An 11,775-nucleotide genomic window follows, 5' to 3' on the forward strand; every position below is an offset into this window, starting at 1 on the left:
GCATAAGATCACGTCATTAAGTTATTTGCTATAAGCTTTCGATACATAGTTACCTAGTCCTTATGACCATGAGATCATGTAAATCACTTATACCGGAAAGGTACTTTGATTACATCAAACGCCACTGCGTAAATGGGTGGTTATAAAGGTGGGATTAAGTATCCGGAAAGTATGAGTTGAGGCATATGGATCAACAAGTGGGATTTGTCCATCCCGATGACGGATAGATATACTCGGGCCCTCTCGGTGGAATGTCGTCTAATGTCTTGCAAGCATATGAATAAGTTCATAAGAGACCACATACCACGTACGAGTAAAGAGTACTTGTCAGGAGACGAGGTTGAACAAGGTATAGAGTGATACCGATGATCAAACCTCGGACAAGTAAAATATCGCGTGACAAAGGGAATTGGTATCGTATGTGAATGGTTCCATTCGATCACTAAAGTCATCATTGAATATTTGGGAGCCATTATGGATCTCCAGATCCCGCTATTGGTTATTGGTTGGAGAGAGTTTTCACTCATGTCCACATAGTTCACGAACCGTAGGGTGACACACTTAAGGTTTGATGTTGAAATGGTAGAACTTGAAATATGGAATGGAGTTCGAAGTATTGTTCGAAGTCTCGGATGGGATCCCGGACATCACGAGGAGTTCCGAATGGTCCGGAGAATAAGATTCATATATAGGAAGTCATTTTATAAGTTTGAAAATGATCCGGTGATTTTACGGAAGGTTCTAGAAGGTTCTAGAAAAGTCCGGAAGGAATCACTAAGGAAGGAGGAGTCCCGGAGGGACTCCACCTCCCAATGGCCGGCCAACCCTAGTGGGGGAGTCCAAGGTGGACTCCACCAAGGGGGCCGGCCACCCCCACATGGAAGGGGGAATCCCACCTCAAGTGGGAGTCCCACCTTGGGTAGGTTTCCCTACTACATGGAAGGTTCTTGTGTTGGGGTCTTATTCGAAGACTTGTAGTCCAACACTTGGGGATCCACCTATATAATGAGGGGCATAGGGGAGGGGGACGGCCACCACAAGCCCTCAAGGAGGCCGCACCCCATAGTGGCCGGCCACCCCTCTCCCAAACCCTAGCCGCCCCCCTCTCCTCCACCTCTCCCGCATAGCTTAGCGAAGCTCCGCCGGAGTTCTCCATCGCCACCGCCACCACGCCGTCGTGCTGCCGGATTCAAGGAGGAGCTACTACTTCTGCTACCCGCTGGAACGGGGAGAAGGACGTCGTCTTCATCAACACCGAACGTGTGATCGAGTACGGAGGTGCTGCCCGATCGTGGCACCGTGATCAAGATCTTCTACGCGCTTTTGCAAGCGGCAAGTGATCGTCTACCGCAACAACAAGAGCCTCATCTTGTAGGCTTTGGAAATCTTCAAGGGTGAGTCTCGATCATCTCCTCGTTTCTCCCGTCTTCTAGATTGCATCTTGGCTTGGATTGCGTTCTCGCGGTAGGAATTTTTCTTCTATGCAACGAATCCCTACACTTTTTGTGGTACTGAAAAAGAAAGTGCTGTAGAACACATGAATGGGCTTTCTACTTTGAGTAGCTTGTTTTCTGATAATATCAAGAAGCGTACTTATTTTGTTGCTAAAATGTTTCCTTTCTCCTTAAAGGATGATGTTAAAACTTGGTATAATAGTTTGCCTCCTGATTCTATTGATAGTCCAAGTGGTTTGCTTGATGTTTTCTTTCGGAAATACTTTCCTGCTAGTGCTCAACATATTGCTTTGCAGAAAATTTATAGTTTTGACCAGGAAGATGGAGAGAAATTGCCTGAAGCTTGGGAAAGGTTTTGCTCTCTTATCAGAGCTCGGCCTGGACATGATCTGGAAAAGCATGATTTACTTGATATATTTTATAGTGGACTAACCATTGAGTCTAGGGCATACCTGGATAGTTGTGCTGGTTGTGTTTTCAGGAAAAGAACTCCGGACGAAGCTGAAGAATTATTGGCTAGAATAGGCCGAAATCATGATGATTGGACTACACCTGAACCAACCCCAACGCCAATATTGAAGAAGAGGGTATGATTAAATTAAATGATGAAGATATGAGGGAAGCCAAGAAATCTCTTAAGAAGAAAGGTACTAAATCTGAAGATGTGAAAAATTTACCTCCCATAGAAGATTTATGTAAGGTAACTCCCCCTTCATCCATGATTGAGGTACATTCTCTTCAACGCTTTAGTAGGGAAGATATTCCGTATTCAAAACCTCCAGCTCAATGCTTAGATGAGTTTGATAATTATATTGTTAAGCAAGATAATTTTAATATGAGAGTAGAGAATCATTTAATGGAAAATTCTCAAGCTATTAGTAAATTGCATGATATTGTGGAGAGAACCTCCAATGATGTTAAGATGCTTGTTAAACATTTTCATATGATTCAAACTAAAATTGATCAACTCACTAAAGTGAAAAATGACTTGTTAAAAAATAGTTCTAAAGAAAAACATGCTTATTAAGTAACAACTAGAGGCGGTGTTTCTACTCAGGATCCTCTATATCCTGAGGGGCATCCCAAAAGAGTTGAACAAGATTCTCACCGAACTGAAACTAGTGCTCCTTCTAAGAAAAAGAAGAAGAAACATAAAACTGTTGTAGAATCCTTCTAATAGTATTTCTATTTCTGATGCTGAAACTGAAAGTGGTAATGAACATGATAAAGATAATGATAAGAATGATGCTTCTGATAAAGAAGAGGTTGAAGATGAACCTGAAAAGCATGCTAAAAATAAAAAGTATACTAAAGAAGATTTTATTGCTAATAAACATGGTAATGAAAGAGAACCTTGGGTTCAAAAGCAAATGCCTTTTCCTGCTAAGAAACTAAAATCAAAGGAAGAAGAACACTATAATAAATTTTGTGATTGGATGAAACCTTTGTTCTTGCAAATCCCTTTGAATGATGCTATTAAATTTCCCCCTTATTCAAATGAAAGATATTGTCTCTAACAAAAGGAAAATTCCTAATGAGGAGATTTCCACTATGCTTGCTAATTATTCTTTCAATGAAAAAGTTCCAAAGAAGCTGGGCGACCCAGGTATACCGACTATTCCTTGTTCCATCAAGAATAATTATGTTAGAACTGCTCTATGTGATTTGGGAGCAGGTGTTAGTGTTATGCCTTTTTCTCTTTACAAGAGACTCTATTTAGATAAGTTGATACCAACTGATATATCTTTGCAAATGGCTGATAAATCTACTGCTATTCCTGTTGGTATATGTGAGGATGTTCCTGTTCAAGTTACTAATAATTGCTTAATATTAACTGATTTTGTTGTGTTGGAAATGCCTGAAGATGATAATAGTTCTATTATTCTTGGAAGACCCTTTCTTAACACCGCAGGGGCTGTTATTGATTGCAATAAAGGAAAAGTTACTTTCAATGTTGATGACAAGGAGCATACCGTTTATTTTCCAAAGAGGATTGATAAAGTATGTGGAGTTAATACAATTTCTAATGTGAGAACTATCAAAGTGGGAGTTATTGATTGTCCTATATATGAGCCTAAAGAAGGATATCAAAATATTATAATTGGATCCATATCAATACAATACAAGGTAACATGATTGATTTGAGGTTTATTTCTTCTTATGACATGTAAAATTTATTTGGTGGCAAGACTTGATCAACCTTGTTAACAAGTACATTTTATATGCATAGAGGAGCTAAACAACATTTCTTTCTTCCTCCACTTGTTCTACTTGCTGTAGCACTAATTGTTTTGCAAGATGCTTTAGTTGTTTAGAGGTTTGAAAATCTTTTTCTGCCCAGTAATAATAATTTTAACACCCAGAAATGTGCATTTTTCAAAGTTTTCAAAAATTTACAAAAATTATACCGTCGGTCTTATTTTTCGAAGAGCTACCTGGGAGCACCTGGGGCTGACCAGTGGGGCACCCCAGGGCTGCCCCCCATGTGCCGGCGCGGCCAAGGAGGGGGGCGCGCCACCCTGTAGTGTGGGCCCCTCCTTGCCCCACTTATTCATCTCTTCCTCCCATTCTACTCTCTCTCCCGAAAAAACTCGTACCAACTTTCTCTCACTCGCGTTTTTGCTCAAGAGCTCAGGATTTCTCGATCTTTTTGCTCAGCCCAGATTTCTGTCTGAAATTTGGCACATTTGCTCTCCGGTATGTGACTCCTCCGATTATCCAAATAGAATTTTGTTTGGTTGAGTATATTTTGATTATTTTGTTGTTGTAGGTAACATGTTAAGTGAGCTTGCATGCTTGTTCTAAGTTGTAAAAATTAGTTTTGATGCATGTTTAGTACTCTACCAAGTTCCTATAGTAGTTTCCCTCATTTATATGTCTCCAAATCAACTTTTATAATGTTTGTTGAAAAATTTCAGAAAAAGAAGATGCATAACCATACCTTTGGAGAAGTGTTCGAAAGAGAGACGACAAGCACGGGGAGGCCCTCAAGGGCAGCCACTCGAATTAGATGATCCTATAATGAGGATGTCATCGCACCGAGCTTCGAAGTTGAAGAGGACAATGGAGTTCCTAATGTTTCATCCTTTCCATGATATGACTTTTTGCGTAATGCAGGGCTGCTTGATGACTTCTTGTTCCTCATCAATAATGTGGGCCTATCTACCTATATGGGAGATGAGAGGAGTCAATACTACATGCTAACTAAAATCTTTGTTGAAAGCTTTAAGTTCAACAACGCACACTTCCAACCATCAATTACATTTAAGATTTATGATAGGCCTATTACTATGAAGTTGAAGGATTTTTGTGCTGCATTGGATATTACTCCTGTAGGTACAGCGAAGAAGATCGAGAAAAGTCCCAAGGCTTTGACGGAGCTCTATCGAGAAGTTACCAATGATGATAGCCGCACCATTCAGCGCGGCAAGATAAGAAACATTCAACTCCCAGCCATTAGATATTTCGCTTACTATCTTGCTACTAGCATTCTTGGCAGGGAGAACACTAGCAACATTTCTAGTTATCATCTTGCTTTCCTAGTTGATGCACTTACTGGAAAGACACCTTATCATCTTGGTGCTCTTGTTGCTCGTCGTTTATCCAATAAGGGGCCTATTTTTGGAGGAATTGTTGCCTCACGTATTATGGCATATCTAGATCTTCCTCTTGACCCTACTGATGAGAAATTAACTCCTATAAGGCTTGATATTGCTGCTATGAAGAGTCACCAATTTGTCACAACTGACTCTAGTTTAGAAAATATTGTCTATAAAATGTTGTTTATTGACGGGGATGAGAGGGAAATCCCTTTGCCACAGACCGATTTGTTCAGTGTTCACAGGAGACCGTGGTCGTGCTCTAAGGAGGAGGTGGATGAGCAGCTGAGGATACATGGTTTCCACCAGCAGCATGACTCCGAGGACGCCGAGCCCTCCTACGGGTACACCGTCACGTATCCTGGTGCGTCTTCCAGCACATACCCAGAACAGGATCCATCTTCGTCGTACTACGGAGGTGCCACTTCATGGGCACCATGGGATTGATCTCCACTTAAGCCAAAAGCCTAAGCTTGGGGGGAGGTATACCGGCATCACTCATTCATTGCATATTACAATTTCCGGATACTTGTACATACTTGTTTTGCTTCTTAAGGTGGTTTCTAATAAGAGGGAGATGATATTTGGGGAAGTGCTGTTTGAAAACAGATTCTGGACTGATACCAAAAAATTCCCAAAAACAGCCAGGACATTATTTTGCGAAGCCAATTTTTTTGCATGTTCCCCAGGTTATTATCTAACTTTCATTAGTTGGGCACTTTTCGAGTTGAGCAGCGGAAGATTTTCTTAAAAATCGATTACTGTACTGCTATCAAGTTTGACGAATTTCTGTTGCTTTGTGTTTATGTGACTCTTTTAGTTTTCATTCTCTTGTTTTTGCTTTGTTTCTTTCCTAAAACACAAAAAGACCAAAAATATTTATGTTGTTTCTCTTTACCATTTGTTTATTTTGGTTTCTTGCTCCTATTTTGCTTTATTTGCTATCGTTGGTTTGCTATAAGAAAATCCAAAAAGATTTTGCTTTGTTTGCTTGTTTCCTTTTGTTCTTGTTTCCAATTCGAAAACACCAAAAATATTTATTGTTCTTCTTTGGTTTTGTAAAGTTCATTATGGAGTTCAGCGGTCTTCGGTGGCTGGAGCTTGGTTTTCATTTCATATTATTCAAGCTACACAAGTGAAAGGCAATAATGACGATCTACGACAACTTGACTGTGGTGAGAGGCTGGTATGAACTCTATTTGTTTTCATTTTTGTACATATACTCATCCATGTGAGCATACTTAGTTGGTTCATGTGAGGTATATGTCATTTAAGAAAGTCTAGTAGTTCATGATCTCTCATGTTTAGCTCCAATTTATTAATATGAGTAGCATGTCATAAATATTTGCTTGCATTGTTTTATTCATAAATAGGTATGCCATTGTGGTATCCTCCTCTGAATAATTCACTTGAATCGACTTGGCACATGCTCACGCATGCATATGACTAAACAAAAGTCAATTAAGCCTCGATGATTTACTTTGCCTCAGAGTTCTTGTATCACTTTTATGCCTCCGTTAATTTATTTTGTCGCAAGCATGATTATGACGAGTTATTGCTCTCTTGATTGTCGCTTCCCGGTCTATTGCTAGCCTTCACTTGTGCCGAGCGGGAACGCTGCTCGTGCTTCCAAACCCCTGAAAACCAAGTTATTCCAGAGTGTCCACCATAAATACCTACGCATGTCATTTCAAACCATTCCAAGTAAATTCTCATGTGCTACCTTTAAACCTTCAAAATACTTCTCAATTTTTGTCAATGTTTTATAGCTCATGAGGAAGTATGTGGTTTTTATCTTTCAACCTTGTCATTTACTCTTGACAGACTTTAATCAATGGACTAGTGGCACATCCGCTTATCCAATAACTTTGCAAAAAGAGCTGGCAACGGGGTTCCCAGTCCCAATTAATTAACTTTCATTAATAATTTTCTTCACATGTTTTGCCCTGATTTATCAGTAAGCAACTTAATTTGCAAATAGACACTCCTCCATGGTATGTGAATGTTGTAAGGCACCCAAGGATTCGGTTAGCCATGGCTTGTGTAAGCGAAGGTTGGGGGGAGTGTCATCCATAATGAAACTAAAATACGTGTGTGAACAAAAGAGAAGAGGGATGATTTATCTTGCTGGTAGAGATAACGTCCTTCATGGGAGCCGCTCTTGAAAGTCTGGTTGACGAGGTAGTTGGAGTGCCCACTACCATTCGTTGACAACAACAAACACCTCTCAAAATAATTTTACTCATGTTTTAAAAATGAAAAGTTCTAGCGCATGTTAATCCCTGCTTCCCTCTGCGAAGGGTCAATCTTTTACTTTTACATTGAGTCACCATCCTTTCTTTGAGCACTTTCTTGAGAGCACAACTGTCATTCTTAGTATAATATGCTTGTCCCAAAATGTGATTAACTATGGTATAACTCTGATGCTTTTATCTTTGACAATCTCTACTTCCAGTCTTTCCATGAACTTCAAAGGTGCCCGGGCATTTATTTTTTGTTGTACAAATACGGGCAAGCGAGATACCACTTTATCATATCCTTTTATGAACATTGCAATCTTGCTGATAGACATGATTCATGATGCTTACTATTAATTTGTTGGTACCTTTTCCATGATTGACATAGCTATTAGATGACTTTATTTGCATGTATCTTATTATGAATTGCCTACGTACTTGTCCATATCATGAGAATATCTACATCATATGAACAAATGTGTTCGTGAAAGTTCTTTTATCGCACTCAGTTGTTAACTGAATTGCTTGAGGACAAGAAATAAGCTAAGCTTCGGGGGAGTTGATACGTCCAAAACGTATCTACTTTCCCGAACACTTTCGCTATTGTTTTGCCTCTAATTTGTGTATTTTGGATACAACTAACACGGACTAACGCTGTTTTCAGCAGAATTGCCATGGTGTCTCGTTTTTGTGCAGAAACTCAACTTTTAGGAAAATCCCTGGGATTAATTTCAATGGGCCTATTTTCACATAATATTGACGGAGCCAGAAGACCAGAAGGAGGGGGGCCATGAGGCGCCCACCCCACCAGGCGGCGCGGCAGGCCCCTGGGCCACGCCGACCTATGGTGGCGGCGCCTCGGCCAGCCTCTGACGCCCCCTTTCGACTACTTAAGGGTTTCGACCTAAAAACGCACGGGGGTTAGACGAAATCGCCAGAAGACATCCACAACACCTCCGCCATCGCGAAACTCCGTCTCAGGACCAGAAACTCTGTTCTGGCACTCCGCCGGGACGAGGAATTGGAGGAGATCATCGCCATCATCACCACCGACGCCTCTCCATCGACCAGCCATGTTTCCTCCATCCATGTGTGAGTAATTCCCCCGCTGTAGGCTGAAGGGGATGGTAGGGATTGGATGAGATTGGTCATGTAATAGCATAAGATTGTTAGGGCATAGTGCCCGATGATCCGTAATTGGTACTTTTATGATATTGTTGCAACTTGTTATGCTTAATGCTTGTCACTAGGGCCCGAGTGCCATGATCTCAGACCTGAATATGTTATCAATTCATGATGATATTCATTGCTTTATGATCTTACCTGCAAGTTGTATACACATATTGTTGTCCGGAACCCGAGGCCCCAAAGTGACAGAAATTGGGACAACCGGAGGGGAAGGCGGTGATATGAGGATCACATGTGTTCACGGAGTGTTAATGCTTTGCTCCGGTGCTCTATTAAAAGGAGTACCTTAATTTCTAGTAGATTCCCTAGAGGCCCGGCTGCCACCGGCTGGTAGGACAAAAGATGTTGTGCAAGTTTCTCATTGCGAGCACGTACGACTATATATGGAACACATGCCTATGGTTGTTTAGTACTTGGATACTGTTTTATTACTATCTGCAAATGCCCTACCTTGATTGTTACATGATTTCTCTCATCCACGCAGTGCCCGTTCATCCATCCCTGTGCCTACAGTATTTTAATCCTGCTGTTTACTATAATCACTATTGCTGTCTTTGTTACGCTGTTGCTTATATTTCACTACTGCTACTGCTATAAAACTATTGCTGCTGATAAACTCTTGCGAGCAAGTCTGTTTCCAGGTGCAGCTGAATTGACAACTCCGCTGTTAAGGCTTACAAATATTTTTTGGCTCCCCTTGTGTCGAATCAATAAATTGGGTTTTACTTCCCTCGAAGACTGTTGCGATCCCCTATACTTGTGGGTCATCAAAGTCTTGGAAATCATCTAAAAATGCATAAATAACAATGTGTGAAGGCAAATAACAATGAAAACTGACTCTATATGTAGCAATAATGATGATGCAAAATGGACGTATCAACTCCCACAATCTTAAACCTTTGCTCGTCCTCCAGCAAATAAGCGAATAGATCATATTATGCATCAATGAGCTTATGGTTGATAAAAGAAATACGAGCATTGTATCATCAACTTATGCATATTCAGTTGTAAGGAAAGATCTCTAAACCAACAAACATGCAAATATGAACTTCATAAGTTGAAGCTCTAGCAATTACCTCTTACCATTTGAACAAGATCAACCGTTGTATGTTAGACAATTGAACAATGCTTCATGTGTGTCTATAAATATAGATCAGTTCTTTGCTTGGCCTTTTACCGGCTTGTTCTTCAATACTTCACCTTTGCACCGAAGATAAACTCTCATAGAGAAAATAATTACAAGAAGAGGAATTGCTAGATGACAAGAAGAGCATGAAGTTTGATATTCATCAAACACTTTACTTTTATTTTTTCATGATTAGTTAATAGTCTTGCCCCTTAGTAACCAGTATAAACCTTATTCATGGATCTCTCAATCATGTCATATGATTTACATCCACCTCTGTCTTTCACTTTCCATGGCTAACCAAATCCTCGGGTGCCGACCTTTTCATTCACAAACTTGTTTGAGCATATGTATTGAAATATCCAGGACATCAATTTACCCATTGATTACCAAATAGCACAAGAATATCTCATACTTCCTTGTCATCTCCTCTTCCTAACTATTTGTTCTCCAAGACCACATCTCCAACACAACTTCAAGATATTTTATACTTTTCTTATCATAATTAGTATTGCATGCTGGATCTTTCCTTTGTTGCAAGCCATACAAAATTTAAATGCTTGTCCAACATGTTCAAGTTAATTAAGTTCAAGATAAGATGTGATTGAAATTTCTAAATATGAGGAACACATCCGCATGAGTGTTACCCATAAATATCCATAGAAAAGAATCATGGATGACACCATACTTCCAATTTCATTAAAAACCACTTGACCAAAGATAGATGATAATGCTCTAAGAGCTCTCTAAACTATAAGAAACTTGATACTACTAGAACTAAGATGATGAACTAAAGATGATATGATAAACTAAAAAGCATAATAGACTTGATATAACTCCCCCAAACTTAGTTTGTTGAAGTGGTGGCGTCCTTCTTCGCGCTCTCCTCCTAATAATTGGAGTCCCACTCCTTGAGCTTCCAAGGATAAGGCCTTCCATTGTAGAAGGATGTAGGCGGATCGTTGAACCTGGTGGAGGCAGCTTGTGCAATTTTGTTGAAGCGGTCTTCATAGTCACAATTCTGGATTTCCACATCCCACATGAGGGTTTGGAACCTATCCAGTTGTGTGAGGATGTGAAAGATCTTCTCCTCCGTGTCCTTGATCCGATATTCATATGCTTCAAACTTCTTATCCATCTCGATGTTCATCAGGTGATGAGCATCAAGGCTACGCTCAATCACAATACCATACCTGAAGACGGTGTCCTCCGGAATCTCCAGCCTTTCTTCCATGGTGCCCTCGGTCTTCGGTGCCTTCACCTCCTCCATGAGCAGCACCCCCTCCTCGAAGGTCAAGGTCTTCAGCGGAGCCACCATAGAGCTGAGGTAGCAGTTCACCACGCCCATCTCCTTGGAGCCTTCACCTCCGAGATTGGATCTGGAGCTTGACATGATCAAAAAGCTGAAAGTTCTGGACAAAAAAACAATTTTCGCTCGAAAAATACTCAATGCGAGATTAGATCAGTAGAGAGGGGTATATATTGATGAGTTTTAGGTAAAAACAAAGAGTTTAAGTCGAAAACAAGGCGGAAAGGAAGTCTGAGGTGCGAACGAGTACAGGTGGCGCGGCCTGAAGTTTGGGCCGCGCCACTTGTACTCTTTCGCAACTCGTGGCTCCATTTCACCCAGATCTTTCGTGAATCTTCCTTATTTTGCAAAAAAAGTAACTATCTTAAAATATGAACAGATTCCGAGATCGCTATGTACCAGATTTCAAATTTTATTGGTTTTCGTTGTCTGGCTGAAGGAAATTTTCGGCGATGATGTCTTCTGGAGCCCGGAGGTGTAACTCTTCCACGTTTCCTATGAAGTGTTCTCCTGCAATATAATGTTTAACACATTGTCCATTAACAACATGAGGCTTACCCTTGTAATCTCCATGGAGACGGATGGCTCCGGAGCGATACACCTCCTGCACAACCAATGGACCCCACCATCTTGATGCTAGCTTTCATGCAGAGAACTTGAAACAGGAGTTTAACAATAACACTTGGTCTCCTAATTTGAATTCCCTTTTCTTTATCCTTCTATCATGCCAAATTGTAACATTCTCTTTAAACATCCTAGAGCTCTCATAAGTTTAATTTCTCCATTCATCTAATAAGTTTATGTATAGGATTCTCTTTTTCCCCGCAGTTTTAAAATCAAAGTTAAGTTTATTTACGGCTCA

This window comes from Lolium rigidum, chromosome 7, assembly GCF_022539505.1.
Source record: "Lolium rigidum isolate FL_2022 chromosome 7, APGP_CSIRO_Lrig_0.1, whole genome shotgun sequence".
NCBI lineage: Eukaryota > Viridiplantae > Streptophyta > Magnoliopsida > Poales > Poaceae > Lolium > Lolium rigidum.